We start from the raw sequence: 10,951 nt of genomic DNA, 5'->3' as shown, positions 1-10,951 counted from the left end.
CGTTCAACAAATCAAGCCATCTTCGTTGCCTCAAGTTCAGTTCAGACTGTGAAAACAGATATTTCAGACTCTTGTGATCAGAATAGATATCAAATTTCTCACCGTATAGGTAGTGTCGCCATATATTTAGTGCAAAAACAATGGCCACCAATTCAAGATCATGAATTGGGTAACGAGTTTCATGTGGCTTCAGTTGTCTCGAGGCATAGGCAATCACATGTCCTCGCTGCATCAAAACACATCATAATCCTCTGTGAGAAGCATCGCAATAAACAACAAAATCACCAGTACCTGACGGGATAGTAAATACCGGAGCACTGGTCAGTCTCTTCTTCAGCTCTAGAAAACTGGATTCACACTCCTCTGACCAAACTAACGGTGCATTTTTCTGAGTCAATGGAGTAATCCGCTTAGCAATACTCGAGAAATATTTGATGAATCGACGATAATAGCCTGCTAAACCCATAAAACTGCGTATCTCTAGCACTGATGTCGGTCTAGGCCAACTGATCACGGCTTCAACTTTGCTAGGATCGATAGAAATCCCATCGCCAGAGATAATGTGACCCAGAAATACAACATGTCTCAGCCAAAATTCATATTTCGAAAGCTTGGCATACAGTTTCTCAGCCCTCAGAGTTCTTAATACAATTCTCAGATGTTCAGCATGATCATTCAAATTCTTTGAATAAATCAAAATATCATCAATGAAAATATTCACAAAATCATCGAGATACTTCTGAAACACATGGTTCATCAATCCCATAAATACAGCTGGAGCATTTGTTAAACCGAACGGCATGACTATAAACTCATAATGGTCATACCTGGTTCTGAATGCTGTCTACTATATATCAGAATCTCGAACTCTCAGCTGATGATATCCAGATCTCAGATCGATCTTGGAATACACAGAATAACCATGCAACTGATCAAATAAATTATCGATACGAGGCAAAGGGTATTTATTCTTTACCGTAGCTTTGTTCAGTTGCCGGTAGTCAATGCAAAGTCTCATTGGACCGTCTTTCTTTCTCACAAACAACACTGGAGCGCACCAAGGAGAAACACTCGGTCTAATGTAACCCTTGGCCAGTAAATTTTCCAACTGCTCTTTCAATTCTTTCAATTCAATCGGTGCCATTTTGTATGGAGCTCTAGAAATAGGAACTGTACCTGGTACCAATTCAATGCTGAAGTCTATCTCTCTGACTGGAGGCAAACCCGGAATCTCAAATGGGAAGACATTAACAAACTCACATACCACTGACAAATCTGCCAATGATGGGCTCGATTTCAGTACATCTACTGAATACACAAGAAATCCCTCTGCTCCTTTCTGTAATAATCGAGTCATAGATAGTGCATCTATCGAAGGAATTCTGGATCTAGAACCATTACCGTAAATTTCCATTCATCAGCCATATCAGGTCTGAATCTCACAATCTTATGGAAACAATCTACGGTAGTCTGTACTTGGTCAGTATATCGATACCGATAATACAGTCAAAATCAGACAACCAAAGTACAATACAGTCTAACTCAATCTCATGATCATCATACTGCAGTACACAATGTTAACAGAATTTACTGATATCAAACCTTTCCCCAAAAGTGAAGAGACAGATACTACAGCAGATAAAAAGTCAACCGGAAATGCATGTATCAATGCAAATCTCTCAGAAATAAAAGTATGAGATGCACCCTTCTCAATCAATACTTAAGCATGGTAACCACAAAGAGAACAGTTACCTGCAACAACATCATCTGGTGCTTCCTGTGCCTGTTCTTTAGTCAAAGCAAATACCCTGGCCTGCTGTCTAGGAGGCTGGCTAACTGTCTGGCTTCCTACTGGCCTTGGCTTTGATTGGGCTGGTGCTGGCTGGAATGTGTGAACAACAGATGATCGTCTATCAGGCTGTACCACTGATCCAGATGATTCAGCTCCCTGGGATCTTTGGGAACTCCTATGTGGACAGACTCTGGAAAAGTTTCCCTGCTGTTTGCAGATGTGGAAACTACCAAAAACTCCTTGGCATTGCTCGGTCGGATGTCTTCCGCCACAAGTTCTGCAATAAGCCCCTGTATAACTCTGTCTGGAACCACTGGAGCTAGAAGAACTGCTGCCAGACTTCTTAAACTGTTTCCCTCTGGCTTTCAACTGATCTTTCTTTCCACTACTACAGCTACCACTCTCAAATCTGGGAGGCAGTTGGTGGAACTGAGTAGTAGATGGTTACTGTTTCGGTGTTGGGTAACATATGAAGCTCCCTTCTGTCTAATCAGGCTTGCTTCAGCTCCCTTGGCTCTGTTCAAAGCATCTGCAAAATTATTTGGTCACCCGGTGTTCACCAATGTAAAGATCTCTCGATTAAACCCATTGATGAACTGATCAGCAACCGCTTCATCATTCTCAGCCACATGTGGAGCAAATCGCAACAAGGTAGAGAACTTGGCCACATACTCTTCTATGTTCAACTGACCTTGTCTCATATTAGCAAACTCTTTACCCTTGTCTTTTCTGTAAGACACTGGGAAGAATCTTTGATAAAACTCAGTCTTAAAGATATTCCAAGTAATCAATGTACCTCTGTGCTCCAAAGCCCTCTTTGTTGTGAGCCACCAATTCTTCGCAACATCATGTAATTGGTGCATAATCAGTTTAACTCTTCGTTCATCTGTATAATCCAATGAATCATACAACATTTCAATTCCATCTAACCAACTCTCACAGTCAACTGACGTCTCAGTTCCTTTCAGAGTCGGCGGTTTAAACGACTGAAACCTCTTCAGCAGTGTTTCCATCGGTGTTGCTGTCACATCCATCGGATTAGCTGAGGTAATTCCTTGTTCTAGGACTCTTCGAGGAGGCATATCTGATTATCAAAAGGGTTAGCAATCAAATCTGACAAATCAGTCTCAGACCCCTTCTGATCATCTTACCTCTGATCAAGAATCGATCCTGATTCATTCTCAATAATAAACTTTTCCAATCAAATCAGTTAATCCAGGTAAACATGTATTAAAGCAGTAAAACATAATGCAATGCTAGCATGTAGAAGCAGGAAAGAAAACTCAATCTACCCCGCTTAGTCTCGTCTATCTCAATCTAAGGAACCTACTGCTCTGATACCACCTGCTGTGGGGACCCGGACGCTAATTCATTTCTTAATCTTCTTTGGGAATAATTGGACGAATTAAATAAACTCGGTCTAAATTTTTTTTAAATACAAGTGCAGAATATATTATAATCAATCTGATATAAACATCAAAACTAAAAGTACAATTCTCGTACAAAATACATTAATGTCAAACTAGGGTTCAATCACTATACATCAATTGCTGAAACCTATTCTACTTCTAGGTCCAGATCTCCACGCTAATCTTGATCTCTCATCCTCTTCTTAGCCCTGATCCTGTCCTGCCTGTTGTCATGCACACATACAGACACTACAACAGCTGGATAACTCCGGTGAGAATAGAATTCTCAGTATAAACAACGTATACATGCAATCATATAAACATATACAAAAGCATGTAACAGTTATCAATAACATGTATCAAATCTGAAAACATGAAATGATATAAAACTTTAAATCAAACTCACATCTTTGACTCGACTCTGATCTAGTCTAGTCTAGGGATCCCGGTTCCTGGACGTTGGCATACTATTTCGAATCTCAGCAATAGAAGTCGATATATTCCTAAGCAACATCGACATAAACCGAACATCCAGTGTCTTGACACTTGGCACCTCAGCAAAAGACTAGGCACATTCGCCCATGACTCTTTCTCGATATCTATCTTCTATTCTCTGTTTTTATATAAATCATTAGAATAAGCATACACAATCAATGAATTCAAAGGTATCAAACAATACAAATAAGTATGTGGTTTTGGGAAACTCAAGTCGTATATAACTCTAGTCGTATCTCCCGATTCAACATTGATTTATACCTTTCTTTGTTGGGGTTTGGCTCTGTTCTGTCTTTGAATCTTCAATATCAATCTGGAATGACATATTCGAGGAATATAATATCAAAATATACCCCAATCAATACCAGATATAATCAGAACTCAATCTAATTCTGTTTCGACGGCATAACATCACAATCCCGATACACCGGAGATATAAATAATAGACGGCCAATCTCAACAACTCATAACCAATCAATAAACACCATACCAATACCAAATCTGTATAATCTCAATCAAATCAAATCAGAATATTCATAACAATTTCATACAGTATCCGTTCCGCAATCCGGTTTCGATTATAAGATGACTACATTCTCAAGAACACCATATATCAATCATATATGATTCCTTCAATATCATATTTTCAAATGATAACAAAACATAAGAAAACTTACGTACGTGTGAAGTTCTTGTCGAGGATAACACAGAACTATTTCGGATCGAATATTGGACGGGCGGATCTTTCAAACTCTCAATTCTAATATCAAGAACTTGAAGTTGGTCGTGCTTTTCTCTCCGTTTCTTCGCTGTTGATTCTGAATAAAATGAAGGAATTACATATATATATATATTGCATGGCAAGACCAAGTAGCCTAAGGACAATGAACCAACACCTCGAGACTCATCTCAGGATGCTATTACATTTCAAACCCGTACAAACACCCCAAACGTCCCCAAGCATCGATAAAGAACTTCATACAACAATAACCCGTAATTCTACATCGTTTCGCTTCCTACGACTTCTATTACATCCCAAGCCAATGCTGTAATGCCCAAGATTTATGTCCTGTTAATCTGAGATTATTTATTATGAATTAATGTGATAATAGAAAGATCACTCTGATACACGATTCGGAACAGCATGTGATATGTGATGTGCGAGGACAGAACACCTCGCGCATATGCGCGACACGAGGCGCGCATATGCGCGAGACAGACAGAGAACCCCGCGCATATGCGCAGAGACAGGGCGCGCATATGCACAAGCATGGCAGAGGACCTCGCGCATATGCGCGAAGAGAGGGCGCGCATATGCGCGAGTACTTGAAGTGTGATGCGTCGAGACCAGTAGGTCTCGCGCATATGCGCCGAGGGAGGTCGCACATATGTGCTAGACGTGCAGCAAGAATATTAATTTAGGAACAAATATTCTTGCTTAAAACTAAAGGACACGGACCCCGTGTACAGGTCCGGAAGGGGGTCCATGTAGGCACTGTAATTTTCATGTCTCGAAAGTAGTGGACACGGACCCCATGTACAGGTCCGTGCTCGGGTCCGTGTAGGCTCGGGATTACTCTTCCTCAAGTGTAATGGACACGGACCCCGTGTACAGGTCCGTGTACACGTCCGTGTAGCCTCGGTCGACCAGAATGATGCTTGAATAATGTTCTTTTGATCTCCAGACATACTCCCATGCATTACGAGCCCTTCTTCCTTGATCATCACTCCTTGTAGTGCCTATTTGAACTTCCTTAGCCGTCCTTTGAACACTATGCCCGGCCAGATTCGCATCATACTCCCCTTCTTCAAAAAGATTTGTCCTCAAATCTTGCCTACCTACACAAAAACAAAACAAGTTAATAATAAAAAGAATTAAATTATCAACATGCTTACCTTTCAACACTAGGTTGTAGATGCCATCGCCCACACGCGCCATCAACGTTTTAAGCCCTAACTCCATGGCGGCATTCACTATCAACTCGTCAACATCAATATTTATCAAATAATAAATGAACCAAATGATAAAATACCATTAAGTATCACCAAAATTAAGTTCCTCCCCTTCTTAGACCTAGTTAACAACACAAAAATTTCTACACAAGTGCATAACCATAGTTCACTAGGAATAAGATATAACTGATGCATGACATAGGAATACAGTCGACATGTCATTTTCCCGTATGCAACGCATGTATCACAATCACACTCAACATTTCGTTTCATATGCAACCAACACATAAAATCACGCATTTTATCAGCAATTAAACCACCACAATATGCCTCATTAGCAAATAACTCATGCAACAAAAATTGAATGAAGAATTTATTCTCTTTAAAATTGTATTCATCATGATCATAAAAATTCTTATGTGCAATGCATGTTTCACAATTCCACTCAATATGCCTCCTCATATGCAACCATAGTAGAAACTCATGCACCCTATCAATGGCTCTAGTTACTTCATGACTACCAATCAAACACATGTCATGTACCTCAATATCAAACATCAACGCATGCAATGGGTGTAGGATGAAAAATTTATTCTCTTTAAACAAGGTATTTATCATTAACAAAGAAATAATCATGTTCACCCTTGCACCTCTCAAAACCATCATTAAACCAACATAAATCATGCAAATAGAACACACTAACTGTACTATCCATGTAATATCTCACCTCATCACAAAAGCCTAAGTTTAAGGTATACAAACCATTGTACCAAGCAAACTCCACCAACTTAGTAAATAAGTGAGACATCAAAATTCATAGTAGGTAAATGCAATTCATCCATGGTCTCAAGTTCATAACAATCAAGGAATAAGGGTAAAATTACATCCGACCCCTTAACCATCACATTTTTAACACGCTTGCCAAGTTCTTGAAAACGACACATCAAAAAATTAAGATAAGGACGGAAGTCATAACTCATGGTTGTTGCATTGGCAACTAACCTTACCTCACCTTGATTGCTCTCGAAGTCATATGGATCATCCCATGGCTTTCCAAAATCATCAACACTTGCTCTTCTCCTCATCATGAGGGCGCCAAAGTCCTGCAAATAAGAATTAATACTGCTCGGGATTGAACCGGCTATATCATCACTCGATATATAAACCTCATATTTGTACAAAGGTACTTGGAAAGATTTATACAAAATTAAATCACGCTCATACTCACTCTTTTGGGCCTCAAATTCATTTTTCTTTTCTTTTTTATTGGCCTCTTTTGCATTTTCTTTGTCTTTTCTTTCTATGGCCATCTCACTCTTTTGATCACTCATTCTTTCGGCCAATTTAAATTCTTTTTCACTCTCACAATTATTTTTCAGTTGATCATCAGTAATTACAATTGAAATAGGTTGACCAAGAAAGGTACATGATGAATCATAACATGCGTGCAACAAATTATTGCTACTCTCTCCTTTCTCCTCCTTAGCACACACATTAGAAGTAAATTCACCATCTAAGACTTCACCCTCCATAACACAACGTTCTATGCTCAAGTCAGAAATCAGTGGGGTACCAACCTCCTCAATTCTCTCGACCTCCACTTTGGGTTCAACATCAATGCTCACTTCAACTCCACACTCGACTGCAACCTTAGATTCACATTCAACTAACACCTCAACCTCACCCTCAACCTCCACTTGAGATCCAAGCCCAACCGCAACATCAAACTCCATTTGTGATTTAAGCAAAACTGGCGATTTTACTACAGTCACCTCTTTCCGTGGACATTGGGTGATATCATGCACAACCTCTAAACACCAACAACATATAATATCACAAGTACTAGAATTTGAGTTTTTAAATGTACCTTGATATTCATATTTGCTAGCTTGACGCATCGACTCCTTCTTTGGCCTAGCAATGATTTTCTCTTCCCAGCTCGCTCGCCAAGTGGATGCCAAAGACTCCCTATGCACATCATGTTCATTTCTTTTGCCCACTCTTCTATTCTCATCACCTCGCCTCTCATCATCACAACGCAACGCTCTACTTCCTTCAACTCCACTACCTCGTCTATAGGTCCCAACTTCTTCGCATTGCCCATACCTCACGTAGGGGCTTAAACTCCTTCTCCCACATTTTATCCAACCCCCTTAACATTGTTTGAAATTGACGATCGTCAACCATTATACCTGCAAGAAAAGGTTAGTATAAAACAATAAAAGAATAAAGTTTCCTCACCACAAATTCTCACTAGTCACTCCAATGAAAATTCACTCGCACTCGTCTTTTTTCCTCACCACAAATTCTCACTAGTCACTCAAATGAAAATTCACTCGCACTCGTCTTTTTTTTCCTCACCACTAAACCTCACAAATCACTCCAATGAAAATTCACTCCACTCAAGTGAGAATTCTCAAGGGGGCGCTAAAGTATCGTGGCTTCCACGTATCAAACTTATGAGATCAATCTGGTGACGCTTGAAATTCGACTCACTTAGACCACACAAGGATAATCAACTTTGGAAATTGACTAGAATGCGACTAAATGACAAGGACAAACTTAACGCTGAAATATAAGCGCTAAAATTCCAACAAACACCCGATTCAATTTTTTTCGGGTGAACAGTACGCTACAGTACTGTGAACAGTAACCCGGCGAATGAACAGTAAATCCGGCGAATGAACAGTAACTCCGTCATGAACAGTGTCATGAATAATAAATTCGGCGGGTGAATAGTAACTCCGGCTGATGAACAGTAAATCCGATTCGATGAATAGTAAATCCGACGATGAACAGTGATTCCAGCAATGAATAGTAAATCGCGATTTTTTTTTGTAAATTCAACAAATACGTAAAAATCGCTACACAAAAATCGGTATTTAAAATCCTACGAAGAATTGAACGGATACGCTTACTTGAATCAAAAAACCTGGCTCTGATACCACCTGATGCGATCCCGCCCACGAGATCTTTGATTTTTCCCGATCTTTGAAACAAGTAATTGATAGGTGTGATAATCGCCTCTAGATCACGCGGTCTAGCAACAATTGACCAACGATAGAAACAATCTCATTCAAGAGAACCTCCAAAGAACCCATCCTTGGCAACCCTCGTGATATTCGATTGAAAAACGCCACAAAAGATAAATCTTTTGATAAGTTTGATTTGATACAACGCAAAAGTTATAACGAAACTTAAGCTTTTTTTTTAGAGAATTCTCAAAGAAGTTTTTATAAACTCAATCAATGAACAAAAGTTCTCTACAATGATAGATTTTCGAGTATATATTGTTCACAATTCTCAAAGATATCTAATCTAGTTACCAAAATAATTAAAACTCTAATTTAGGAACAAATATTCTTGCCTAAAACTAAAGGACACGGTCCCCGTGTACAGGTCCGGAAGGGGGTCTGTGTGGGCACTGTAATTTTCATGTCTCGAAAGTAGTGGACACGGACCCCATGTATAGGTCTGTGCTCGGGTCCGTGTAGGCTCGGGATTTCTCTTCCTCAAGTGTAATGGACACGGACCCCGTGTACAGGTCCATGTACACGCCCATGTAGCCTCGGTCGACCAGAATGATGCTTGAATAATGTTCTTTTGATCTCCAGACATACTTCCATGCATCACGAGCCCTTCTTCCTTGATCATCACTCCTTGTAGTGCCTATTTGAACTTCCTTAGTCGTCCTTTGAACACCATGCCCGGCCAAATTCGCATCACACGGGGTCCGTGCCCCTTGTTTCCAGCTGAAGATGATTTCCCGAGAGTACACGGACCCGTACACGGGTTCAAGTGTTGGGGAAGGCGAAAGGAACCACTTTCCAGGAGTGGGATATTCTGTGAGTGGCGGTGCATGGGCATGGGCAGAGGCTCATGCTGGACCATCCTAACGACCCATGACCAGCAGTGGTGCGTGGGTATGGGCCGAGGCCTTTTTTGGTTCAGCCTAATGGCCCATGATCGTTACAAAAAAAGGCGCATGATAGGATTTATTTCACGGAATTTTAAAAGATCACTTATTAGGGTTTCTAGGTGCATTTCACGTTCGAACGGGGATCGGAGACCGGAGAAATTTCAGGAAAATTATTTTATTACATGATTTATTTTTATAAATTAAGTTAAAGCATTTTTAAGGGTATTTTTCAAAAAATGGGAATTTTTGAGTATTTTTACCCGCAGAATCTCTATTTTTTTCGGTACGCAAATTTTATCCAATCGGAGGACTTTTTAAGGGTTCGGCTAATATTTTCAAAATCTTTCCAACTTGAAATATTTTTCGAGAGTGATTTTGGGCTTATTGGGCCTACTTTTGAGTTATAGGGCTTATTTATCTTTTTAATCTTTAAATAAACAATTTAGGCCCATTAACTAATAATTTATCTATATAATTAACCCCTAAGCATATTTTAACCTAAACCTAGACTCTTGTACCAGCCGACACCCACCATCTCCCTCTCGTTTTCATCATTTATCACGATAGGCCCCATCGGTTTCTCTTGGCTGGAAAAGAAGGAATTCTCTCGGGTCCATTGCCTCGTTCTTGCACTCCAAATCACCAAGGCACGCATAGTATCATCCTTTACTCATCATATACGCCATATACTTGCTGTATTATGTTTATTTTTTTGGTGAAATTTCAGATCCAAGCGTGAGTGTTAATGGGTTATGATTTCTCAAGTGTTTCTTGCATTCTTGTGGTTTGTCACTCACGTTTTTTTAGTTGTGTAAGGGGCTGCTGTAGGGTGTGGTTGAGGGCTGTTGTCACCAAAGGGAGTGGAATGGTAGGCTGGAAACGAGATCATCACATCATCGTGTAAGGGTGGTTCTCGGTCCTTGTGTTCTTTTGGTTCGATAATGAATTCTATCGGTGTAGAATGGGTTCGGACGTGCATGGGCTTGAACCAAGATGTGTATCGGTCCTGGTAATGTCTGGTAAGAGGTTTAGAAGTGAGCCATGGGTGTTTGGTTGAGGGGGAAACTTTACCATGTGAGGTGGAGATCGACCGAGAGAAAATGGGATAGGCGGCCGATGGTTAGTGCAACAGCTTTTGTTTGGGTTTAGCTTAGTTTAGAAAGAGTCATTAGGTTCCTAATGGTGTGTATTAAAGGTAGGACAAGTGGTTGTAGAGGAGAGGATCGAGATGTGGGAGAGTTTTGGGAGATGAGTGAAGTTGGTGTAATGTGATAGGACCGAGAGATGTTGTCATGTTCTGAATATTCCAGCCGTGGATTAGCAGCTTAATGACATTTATTTAAGACCCATTAAGCGTTCTTAAGATGTGGTAAAAGTTGGGGA

This window comes from Primulina eburnea, chromosome 14 (assembly GCF_022965805.1).
Source record: "Primulina eburnea isolate SZY01 chromosome 14, ASM2296580v1, whole genome shotgun sequence".
Taxonomy (NCBI): domain Eukaryota; kingdom Viridiplantae; phylum Streptophyta; class Magnoliopsida; order Lamiales; family Gesneriaceae; genus Primulina; species Primulina eburnea.
The sequence above is the reverse complement of the archived record's forward strand: the minus strand, read 5'-3'. Positions refer to the sequence as shown.